Below are 12,603 nucleotides of genomic sequence, written 5' to 3' on the forward strand. Positions count from 1 at the left end.
TTGCAACATTCTATGCTATGGCGTGTCTTGGCATGTTATTTTCTGCTGTTTTGAGGTGTTTTCAGCTGTATTTTGGAGATGCCATATTTTGACATTTTTGCCATACTATAGCCTTGCCTTTTTGCTCATTTTTTCAACATGCATATTTTTGATGTTTTTAGCCGTTTTTGCAACATTCTATGCTATGGCGTGTTTTGGCACACTATTTTCTGCTGTTTTGAGGTGTTTTCAGCTGTTTTTGGGACATGCCATATTTTGACATTTTTGCCATACTATAGCCTTGCCTTTTTGCTCATTTTTTCAACATGCATATTTATGGTGTTTTGGACTGTTTTTGCAATATTCTATGCTATGGCATGTCTTGGCACGCTATTTTCTGCTGTTTTGAGGTGTTTTCAGCTGTTTTTGGGACATGCCATATTTTGACATTTTTGCCATACTATAGCCTTGCCTTTTTGCTCATTTTTTTCGACATGCATATTTATGGTGTTTGGGACTGTTTTTGCAACATTCTATGCTATGGCGTGTCTTGGCACGTTATTTTCTGCTGTTTTGAGGTGTTTTCAGCTGTTTTTGGGACATGCCATATTTTGACATTTTTGCCATACTATAGCCTTGCCTTTTGCTCATTTTTTCAACATGCATATTTTTGATGTTTTTAGCCGTTTTTGCAACATTCTATGCTATGGCGTGTCTTGGCACGCTATTTTCTGCTGTTTTGAGGTGTTTTCAGCTGTTTTTGGGACATGCCATATTTTGACATTTTTGCCATACTATAGCCTTGCCTTTTGCTCATTTTTTCAACATGCATATTTATGGTGTTTGGGACTGTTTTTGCAACATTCTATGCTATGGCGTGTTTTGGCACGCTATTTTCTGCTGTTTTGAGGTGTTTTCAGCTGTTTTTGGTACAAGCCATATTTTGACATTTTTGCCATACTATAGCCTTGCCTTTTGCTCATTCTTTCAACATGCCTATTTATGGTGTTTGGGACTGTTTTGCAACATTCTATGCTATGGCGTGTCTTGGCATGTTATTTTCTGCTGTTTTGAGGTGTTTTCAGCTGTTTTTGGGACATGCCATATTTTGACTTTTCTCTATACTATAGCCTTGCCTTTTCGCTCATTTTTTCAACATACATATTTATGGTGTTTTTAGCCGTTTTTGCAACATTCTATGCTATGGCGTGTCTTGGCACGCTATTTTCTGCTGTTTTGAGGTGTTTTCAGCTGTTTTTGGGACATGCCATATTTTGACATTTTTGCCATACTATAGCCTTGCCTTTTTGCTCATTTTTCAACATGCATATTTATGGTGTTTGGGACTGTTTTGCAACATTCTATGCTATGGCGTGTCTTGGCACGCTATTTTCTGCTGTTTTGAGGTGTTTTCAGCTGTTTTGGTACATGCCATATTTTGACATTTTTGCCATACTATAGCCTTGCCTTTTTGCTCATTTTTCAACATGCATATTTATGGTGTTTGGGACTGTTTATGCAACATTCTATGCTATGGCGTGTCTTAGCACGCTATTTTCTGCTGTTTTGAGGTGTTTTCAGCTGTTTTTGGGACATGCCATATTTTGACATTTTTGCCATACTATAGCCTTGCCTTTTGCTCATTTTTCAACATGCATATTTATGGTGTTTTTACCGTTTTTGCAACATTCTATGCTATGGCGTGTATTAGCACGCTATCTTATGCTGTTTTGAGGTGTTTTCTGCTGCTTTTTGGAGATGTCATATTTTGACATTTTTGCCATACTATAGCCTTGCCTTTTTGCTCATTTTTCCGACATGCATATTTATGGTGTTTTTTGCAGTTTTGCAACATTCTATGCTATGGCGTGTCTTGACACGCGATTTTCTGCTGTTTTGAGGTGTTTTCAGCTGTTTTTGGGACATGCCATATTTTGACATTTTTGCCATACTATAGCCTTGCCTTCTTGCTCATTTTTTCAACATGCATATTTATGGTGTTTGGGACTGTTTTTGCAACATTCTATGCTATGGCGTGTCTTGGCATGCTATTTTCTGCTGTTTTGAGGTGTTTTCAGCTGTTTTTTGGAGATGTCATATTTTGACATTTTTGCCATACTATAGCCTTGCCTTTTGCTCATTTTTTCAACATGCATATTTATGGTGTTTGGGACTGTTTTGCAACATTCTATGCTATGGCGTGTCTTGGCACGCTATTTTCTGCTGTTTTGAGGTGTTTTCAGCTGTTTTTGGGACATGCCATATTTTGACATTTTGCCATACTATAGCCTTGCCTTTTGCTCATTTTTTCAACATGCATATTTATGGTATTTGGGACTGTTTTTGCAACATTCTATGCTATGGCGTGTCTTGGCACGTTATTTTATGCTGTTTTGAGGTGTTTTCAGCTGTTTTTGGGACATGCCATATTTTGACATTTTTGCCATACTATAGCCTTGCCTTTTTGCTCATTTTTTCAACATGCATATTTTTGATGTTTTTAGCTTTTGCAACATTCTATGCTATGGCGTGTCTTGGCACGCTATTTTCTGCTGTTTTGAGGTGTTTTCAGCTGTTTTTGGTACAAGCCATATTTTGACATTTTTGCCATACTATAGCCTTGCCTTTTTGCTCATTTTTTCAACATGCATATTTATGATGTTTGGGACTGTTTTTGCAACATTCTATGCTATGGCGTGTCTTGGCACGCTATTTTCTGCTGTTTTGAGGTGTTTTCAGCTGTTTTTGGGACATGCCATATTTTGACATTTTGCCATACTATAGCCTTGCCTTTTTGCTCATTTTTTCGACATGCATATTTATGGTGTTTGGGACTGTTTTTGCAACATTCTATGCTATGGCGTGTCTTGGCACGTTATTTTCTGCTGTTTTGAGGTGTTTTCAGCTGTTTTTGGGACATGCCATATTTTGACATTTTGCCATACTATAGCCTTGCCTTTTTGCTCATTTTTTCAACATGCATATTTATGGTGTTTGGGACTGTTTTTGCAACATTCTATGCTATGGCGTGTCTTGGCACGCTATTTTCTGCTGTTTTGAGGTGTTTTCAGCTGTTTTTGGTACAAGCCATATTTTGACATTTTTGCCATACTATAGCCTTGCCTTTTTGCTCATTTTTTCAACATGCATATTTATGGTGTTTGGGACTGTTTTTGCAACATTCTATGCTATGGCGTGTCTTGGCACGTTATTTTCTGCTGTTTTGAGGTGTTTTCAGCTGTTTTTGGGACATGCCATATTTTGAAATTTTTGCCATACTATAGCCTTGCCTTTTGCTCATTTTTTCCACATGCATATTTATGATGTTTTTTAGCCGTTTTGCAACATTCTATGCTATGATGGCGTGTCTTGGCACGCTATTTTCTGCTGTTTTGAGGTGTTTTCAGCTGTTTTTGGGACATGCCATATTTTGAAATTTTTGCCATACTATAGCCTTGCCTTTTGCTCATTTTTTCAACATGCATATTTTTGATGTTTTTAGCCGTTTTTGCAACATTCTATGCTATGGCGTGTCTTGGCACGCTATTTTCTGCTGTTTTGAGGTGTTTTCAGCTGTTTTTGGGACATGCCATATTTTGACATTTTTGCCATACTATAGCCTTGCCTTTTTGCTCATTTTTTCAACGTGCATATTTATGGTGTTTTTTGCCGTTTTTGCAACATTCTATGCTATGGCGTGTCTTAGCACGCTATTTTCTGCTGTTTTGAGGTGTTTTCAGCTGTTTTTGGGACATGCCATATTTTGACATTTTTGCCATACTATAGCCTTGCCTTTTTGCTCATTTTTTCAACATGCATATTTATGGTGTTTGGGACTGTTTTTGCAACATTCTATGCTATGGCGTGTCTTGGCACGCTATTTTCTGCTGTTTTGAGGTGTTTTCAGCTGTTTTTGGGACATGCCATATTTTGACATTTTTGCCATACTATAGCCTTGCCTTTTTCTTATTTTTTCTACATGCATATTTATGGTGGTTGGGACTGTTTTTGCAACATTCTATGCTATGGCGTGTCTTGGCATGTTATTTTCTGCTGTTTTGAGGTGTTTTCAGCTGTTTTTGGGACATGCCATATTTTGAAATTTTTGCCATACTATAGCCTTGCCTTTTGCTCATTTTTTCAACATGCATATTTTTGATGTTTTTAGCCGTTTTTGCAACATTCTATGCTATGGCGTGTCTTGGCACGCTATTTTCTGCTGTTTTGAGGTGTTTTCAGCTGTTTTTGGGACATGCCATATTTTGACATTTTTGCCATACTATAGCCTTGCCTTTTTGCTCATTTTTTCAACATGCATATTTATGGTGTTTGGGACTGTTTTTGCAACATTCTATGCTATGGCGTGTCTTGGCACGCTATTTTCTGCTGTTTTGAGGTGTTTTCAGCTGTTTTTGGGACACATATTTTGACATTTTTGCCATACATTTTTGCTCATATTTTCAATATGCATGTTTATGGTGTTTGGGACTGTTTTTGCAACATTCTATGCTATGGCGTGTCTTGGCATGTTATTTTCTGCTGTTTTGAGGTGTTTTCAGCTGTTTTTGGGACATGCGATATTTTGACATTTTTGCCATACTATAGCCTTGCCTTTTTGCTCATTTTTCCGACATGCATATTTATGGTGTTTTTTGCAGTTTTGCAACATTCTATGCTATGGCGTGTCTTGGCACTCTATTTTCTGCTGTTTTGAGGTGTTTTCAGCTGTTTTTGGGACATGCCATATTTTGACATTTTTGCCATACTATAGCCTTGCCTTTTGCTCATTTTTTCAACATGCATATTTATGGTGTTTGGGACTGTTTTTGCAACATTCTATGCTATGGCGTGTCTTGGCACGCTATTTTCTGCTGTTTTGAGGTGTTTTCAGCTGTTTTTGGGACATGTAATATTTTGACATTTTTGCCATACTATAGCCTTGCCTTTTGCTCATTTTTTCAACACACATTTATGGTGTTTTGGGCTGTTTTTGTAACATTCTATGCTATGGCGTGTCTTGGCACGCTATTTTCTGCTGTTTTGAGGTGTTTTCAGCTGTTTTTGGGACATGCCATATTTTGACATTTTTGCCATACTATAGCCTTGCCTTTTTGCTCATTTTTTCAACATGCATATTTATGGTGTTTGGGACTGTTTTTGCAACATTCTATGCTATGGCGTGTCTTGACACGCTATTTTCTGCTGTTTTGAGGTGTTTTCAGCTGTTTTTGGGACATGCCATATTTTGACATTTTTGCCATACTATAGCCTTGCCTTTTTGCTCATTTTTTCAACATGCATATTTATGATGTTTTTAGCCGTTTTTGCAACATTCTATGCTATGGCGTGTCTTGGCATGCTATTTTCTGCTGTTTTGAGGTGTTTTCAGCTGTTTTTGGGACATGCCATATTTTGACATTTTTGCCATACTATAGCCTTGCCTTTTTGCTCATTTTTTCAACATGCATATTTATGGTGTTTGGGACTGTTTATGCAACATTCTATGCTATGGCGTGTCTTAGCACGCTATTTTCTGCTGTTTTGAGGTGTTTTCAGCTGTTTTTTGGAGATGTCATATTTTGACATTTTTGCCATACTATAGCCTTGCCTTTTGCTCATTTTTTCAACATGCATATTTATGGTGTTTGGGACTGTTTTTGCAACATTCTATGCTATGGCGTGTCTTGGCACGCTATTTTCTGCTGTTTTGAGGTGTTTTCAGCTGTTTTTGGGACATGCCATATTTTGACATTTTTGCCATACTATAGCCTTGCCTTTTGCTCATTTTTTCAACATGCATATTTATGGTGTTTGGGACTGTTTTTGCAACATTCTATGCTATGGCGTGTCTTGGCATGTTATTTTCTGCTGTTTTGAGGTGTTTTCAGCTGTTTTTGGTACAAGCCATATTTTGACATTTTTGCCATACTATAGCCTTGCCTTTTGCTCATTCTTTCAACATGCATATTTATGGTGTTTTTAGCCGTTTTTGCAACATTCTATGCTATGGCGTGTCTTGGCACGCTATTTTCTGCTGTTTTGAGGTGTTTTCAGCTGTTTTTGGGACATGCCATATTTTGACATTTTTGCCATACTATAGCCTTGCCTTTTTGCTCATTTTTTCAACATGCATATTTATGGTGTTTGGGACTGTTTTTGCAACATTCTATGCTATGGCGTGTCTTGGCACGCTATTTTCTGCTGTTTTGAGGTGTTTTCAGCTGTTTTTGGGACATGCCATATTTTGACATTTTTGCCATACTATAGCCTTGCCTTTTGCTCATTTTTTCAACATGCATATTTATGATGTTTTTAGCCGTTTTTGCAACATTCTATGCTATGGCGTGTCTTGACACGCTATTTTCTGCTGTTTTGAGGTGTTTTCAGCTGTTTTTGGGACATGCCATATTTTGACATTTTTGCCATACTATAGCCTTGCCTTTTTGCTCATTTTTTCAACATGCATATTTATGATGTTTTTAGCCGTTTTTGCAACATTCTATGCTATGGCGTGTCTTGTACGCTATTTTCTGCTGTTTTGAGGTGTTTTCAGCTGTTTTTGGGACATGCCATATTTTGACATTTTGCCATACTATAACCTTGCCTTTTGGTCATTTTTTCAACATGCATATTTATGTTGTTTTTGGCTGTTTTTGCAACGTTCTATGCTATGGCGTGTCTTGGCACGGTATTTTATGCTGTTTTTTGGTGTTTTCAGCTGTTTTTGGGACATGCCATATTTTGACATTTTTGCCATACTATAGCCTTGCCTTTTTGCTCATTTTTTCAACGTGCATATTTATGGTGTTTTTTGCCGTTTTTGCAACATTCTATGCTATGGCGTGTCTTGGCACGCTATTTTCTGCTGTTTTGAGGTGTTTTCAGCTGTTTTTGGGACATGCCATATTTTGACATTTTTGCCATACTATAGCCTTGCCTTTTTGCTCATTTTTTCAACATGCATATTTATGGTGTTTGGGACTGTTTTTGCAACATTCTATGCTATGGCGTGTCTTGGCACGCTATTTTCTGCTGTTTTGAGGTGTTTTCAGCTGTTTTTGGGACATGCCATATTTTGACATTTTTGCCATACTATAGCCTTGCCTTTTTGCTCATTTTTTCAACATGCATATTCATGGTGTTTGGGACTGTTTTTGCAACATTCTATGCTATGGCGTGTCTTGGCATGTTATTTTCTGCTGTTTTGAGGTGTTTTCAGCTGTTTTTGGGACATGCCATATTTTGACATTTTTGCCATACTATAGCCTTGCCTTTTCGCTAATTTTTTCAACATGCATATTTTTGATGTTTTTAGCTTTTTTTGCAACATTCTATGCTATGGCGTGTTTTGGCACACTATTTTCTGCTGTTTTGAGGTGTTTTCAGCTGTTTTTGGGACATGCCATATTTTGACATTTTTGCCATACTATAGCCTTGCCTTTTGGTCATTTTTTTAACATGCATATTTATGATGTTTTAGCCATTTTGCAACATTCTATGCTATGGCGTGTCTTGGCATGCTATTTTCTGCTGTTTTGAGGTGTTTTCAGCTGTTTTTGGAACATGTAATATTTTGACATTTTTGCCATACTATAGCCTTGCCTTTTGCTCATTCTTTCAACATGCATATTTATGGTGTTTGGGACTGTTTTTGCAACATTCTATGCTATGGCGTGTCTTGGCACGCTATTTTCTGCTGTTTTGAGGTGTTTTCAGCTGTTTTTGGGACATGCCATATTTTGACATTTTTGCCATACTATAGCCTTGCCTTTTGCTCATTTTTTCAACATGCATATTTTTGATGTTTTTAGCCGTTTTTGCAACATTCTATGCTATGGCGTGTCTTGGCACGCTATTTTCTGCTGTTTTTTGGTGTTTTCAGCTGTTTTTGGGACATGTCATATTTTGACATTTTTGCCATACTATAACCTTGCCTTTTGGTCATTTTTTCGACATGCATATTTATGGTGTTTTAGACTGTTTTGCAACATTCTATGCTATGGCGTGTCTTGACACGCTATTTTCTGCTGTTTTGAGGTGTTTTCAGCTGTTTTTGGACATGTCATATTTTGACATTTTGCCATACTATAGCCATGCCTTTTCGCTAATTTTTTCAACATGCATATTTATGGTGTTGTTAGCCGTTTTTGCAACATTCTATGCTATGGTGTGTTTTGGCACGGTGTTTTATGCTTTTTTGAGGCTTTTTCAGCTGTTTTTGGGACATGCCATATTTTGACATTTTTGCCATACTATAGCCTTGCCTTATTGCTCATTTTTTCAACATGCATATTTATGGTGTTTGGGACCTTTTTCGCAACATTCTATGCTATGGCATGTCTTGGCACGCTATTTTCTGCTGTTTTGAGGTGTTTTCAGCTGTTTTTGGGACATGCCATATTTTGAAATTTTTGCCATACTATAGCCTTGCCTTTTGCTCATTTTTTCAACATGCATATTCATGGTGTTTGGGACTGTTTTTGCAACATTCTATGCTATGGCGTGTCTTGGCACGCTATTTTCTGCTGTTTTGAGGTGTTTTCAGCTGTTTTTGGGACATGCCATATTTTGACATTTTTGCCATACTATAGCCTTGCCTTTTTGCTCATTTTTTCAAAATGCATATTTATGGTGTTTGGGACTGTTTTTGCAACATTCCATGCTATGGCGTGTCTTAGCATGCTATTTTCTGCTGTTTTGAGGTGTTTTCAGCTGTTTTTGGGACATGCCATATTTTGACATTTTGCCATACTATAGCCTTTGCCTTTTTTGCTCATTTTTTCAACATGCATATTTATGATGTTTTTAGCCGTTTTGCAACATTCTATGCTATGGCGTGTCTTGCACGCTATTTTCTGCTGTTTTGAGGTGTTTTCAGCTGTTTTTGGGACATGCCATATTTTGACATTTTTGCCATACTATAGCCTTGCCTTTTGCTCATTTTTTCAACATACATATTTATGGTGTTTTGGGACTGTTTATGCAACATTCTATGCTATGGCGTGTCTTAGGCACGCTTATTTTCTGCTGTTTTGAGGTGTTTTCAGCTGTTTTGGGACATGTAATATTTTGACAGTTTTGACATACTATAGCCTTGCCTTTTTTGCTCATTTTTTCAACATGCATATTTATGATGTTTTTTGTCGCTTTTGCAACATTCTATGCTATGGCGTGTCTTTATAACGCTTATTTTCTGGGTTGCTGTTTTGAGGTGTTTTCAGCTGTTTTTGGGACATGCCATATTTTGACATTTTTGCCATACTATAGCCTTGCCTTTTTGCTCATTTTTTCAATGTGCATATTTATGGTGTTTTTTGCCGTTTTTGCAACATTCTATGCTATGGCGTGTCTTGGCACGCTTTTTTCTGGTTGTTTTGAGGTGTTTTCAGCTGTTTTTGGGACATACGCATATTTTGACATTTTTGCCATACTATAGCCTTGCCTTTTTGCTCATTTTTTTCAACATGCATATTTATGATGTTTTAATGCTTTTGCATGGTAACATTCTATGCTATGTGGTCTTAGCACGCTATTTTCTGCTGTTTTGAGGTGTTTTCAGCTGTTTTTGGGACATGTAAGTTTTTATTTTGACATTTTGCCATACTATAGCCTTGCCTTTTTGCTCATTTTTTCAACATGCATATTTATGGTGTTTGGGACTGTTTATGCAACATTCTATGCTATGGCGTGGTCTTTAGCACGCTATTTTCTGTTTTTGAGGTGTTTTTCAGCTGTTTTTGGGACATGCCATATTTTGACATTTTGCCATACTATAGCCTTGTTTTTGCTCATTTTTCGACATGCATATTTATGGTGTTTGGGACTGTTTTTGCAACATTCTATGCTATGACATGTCTTGTGCACGCTATTTTCTGCTGTTTTGAGGTGTTTTCAGCTGTTTTGGGACATTTATATTTTGACATTTTGCCTACATACATAGCCTTGTTCCTTTTTGCTCATTTCTCTTTTTCAATGCATATTTATGGTGTTTTTTGCTGCTTTTTGCAAACATCTGCTGTTTTGCTATGAGCCATATTTTGACATTTTTGCCATACCACAGCCCCTGGCCCTCCTGTATCTTCCAACACGCATCTGCTTCATTTTTACTTTTGTATTCAGCTATTTCGTTGTTTTCAGTTGTTTTTAGACATGCCATATTTTGACATTTTTTGCCAAGGCTATAGTATGGCAAAAATGGCAAAATATGACACCTGAAAACACCTCAAAATAGCAGAAAATAACGTGCCAAAACATGCCATAGCACAGAATGTTGCAAAAACAGTCCCAAACACCATAAATATGGATGTTGAAAAAATGAGTGAAAAGGCAAGGTTATAGTATATGGCAAAATGTCAAAATATTGCTGTTTTATGTCCCAAAAACAGCTGAAAACACCTCAAAATAGCATAAAATAGCATGCCAAGACACGCCTATAGTATAGAATGTTGCAAAACATAAAAATATCGTAATATGCATGTTGAAAAAAATGAGCAAAAGGCAAGGCTATAGTATGGCAAAAATGTCAAAATATATGTCCTAAAAAAACAGCTGAAAACACCCTGAAAACACCCTAAAATAGCAGAAAATATGTAGCGCAGAAGACACGCCTATAGCATAGAATGTTGTAAAAAACTAGTCCCAAACACCATAAATATGGACGTTGAAAATGAGCAAAATGCAAAAAGGCAAGTGCCTATAGTATGGCAAAATGTCACAATATGGCATGTCTCCAAAAACATCTGAAAACACCCTCAAAACAGCATAAAATATGTGCCAAGACACGCTTATAGCATAGAATGTTGCAAACAAGGCTAAAACACTCATGAATATGCATGTTGAAAAAAATGATGAAAAGGCCAGGCTATAAAAGGTATGGGCAAAATGTCAAAATATTATTACATGTCCCCAAAACAGCTGAAAACACCTCAAATAGCAGAAAATAGGCCAGCATACAAGACAGTTTTTTGCCATAGTATAGAATGTTGTAAAATAAAACAGCTAAAATATTAAAAAACATCATAAATATGCATGTTAAAAAAATGACCAAAAGGCAAGGCTATAGTATGGGAAATATGTCAAAATATGGCATGTCCCAAAAACAGCTGAAAACACCAAAAAACAGCATAAAATAGCGTGCCAAGACACGCCATATGATAGAACGTTGCAAAAATGGCCAAAAACACATAAATATGCATGTCGAAAAAATGAGCAAGAAGGCAAGGCTATAGTATGGCAAAAATGTCAAAATATTACATGTCCAAAAAACAGCTGAAAACACCTCAAAACAGCAGAAAATAGCGTGCCAAGATACGCCATAGTATAGAATGTTGCAAAAACGGCTAAAAACACCATAAATATGCATGTTAAAAAAATGAGCGAAACGGCATAGTAGGCTGTATGGCAAAAAATGTGAAAATATATATGTCCCAAAAACAGCTGAAAACACCTCAAAACAGCAGAAAATAGCGTGCCAAGACACGCCATAGCATAGAATGTTACAAAAACAGCCCAAAACACCATAAATGTGTGTTGAAAAAATCACCAAAAAGGCAAGGCTATAGTACAGAAAAAAGTCAAAATATGGCATGTCCCAAAAACAGCTGAAAACACCTCAAAACAGCAGAAAATAGCGTGCCAAAACACACCATAGCATAGAACATTGCAAAAACGGCTAAAAACACCATAAATATGTATGTTGAAAAAATCACCAAAAAGGCAAGGCTATAGTACAGAAAAAAGTCAAAATATGGCATGTCCCAAAAACAGCTAAAAAAGCCTCAAAACAGCAGAAAATAGCGTGCCAAGACACGCCATAGCATAGAACGTTGAAAAAACGGCCAAAAACACCATAAATATGCATGTTGAAAAAATGAGCCAAAAGGCAAGGCTAGACTTGCTTTTTTGGACATTTTTTCCAACATGCTATTTTATGGGGTTTTTTTTGGCCGTTTTGGGATGTTTTTTCAACACTGTACTATACATGCCTCTACAGGCTATACTAAGTGGTTTTCACCTGTTTGATGTGTCCAATTTGGACATCTTAGCCATACAAGCCTTGCTTGTTTGATCAAACCACTTAGTATACTGTAGAGGAAAGTAACAGTATAAAGTGTTGGAAAAACATCCCAAAACGGCCTACAAACCTATAAAATAGTACATTGAAAAAATAACCAGAAAAGCAGGGCTATAGTATGGCAAAAATATCAAAATCTGACATGTGCAAAAAACAGCTGAAAACAACTTAGTTTTTCCTGTAGAGGCATGTAATAATATACAATGTTGAAGAAACATCCCAAACTTGTCCCAAAATCAATTAAAATCGGGTTGAAAATTGGCCAAAAAGCAAGGCTATAGTAAGGCAAAAATGTCAAAATTTGTCATGTCCAAAAAAACTGCTGAAAACCACTTAGTATAGCCTGTAGAGACATGTATAGTATAACGTGTTGAAAAAACATCCTAAAATGACATATAAATGACACATAAAATAGCACACTTAAGAAATGACCAAAAAAGCAAGGCTATTCTCAATTAATTAATGTAGATGAGAGTCTTTTGTTTAAGATGTGAATGGGAAGGTGAGAGTTAAGGTTTGAGAGGACCAGGTTGATCTCATAGCCATGTCTG

The sequence above is a fragment of the Plectropomus leopardus genome, chromosome 16 (assembly GCF_026936395.1).
Source record: "Plectropomus leopardus strain MGB_pleo_1.0 chromosome 16, ASM2693639v1, whole genome shotgun sequence".
NCBI classification, from domain to species: domain Eukaryota; kingdom Metazoa; phylum Chordata; class Actinopteri; order Perciformes; family Serranidae; genus Plectropomus; species Plectropomus leopardus.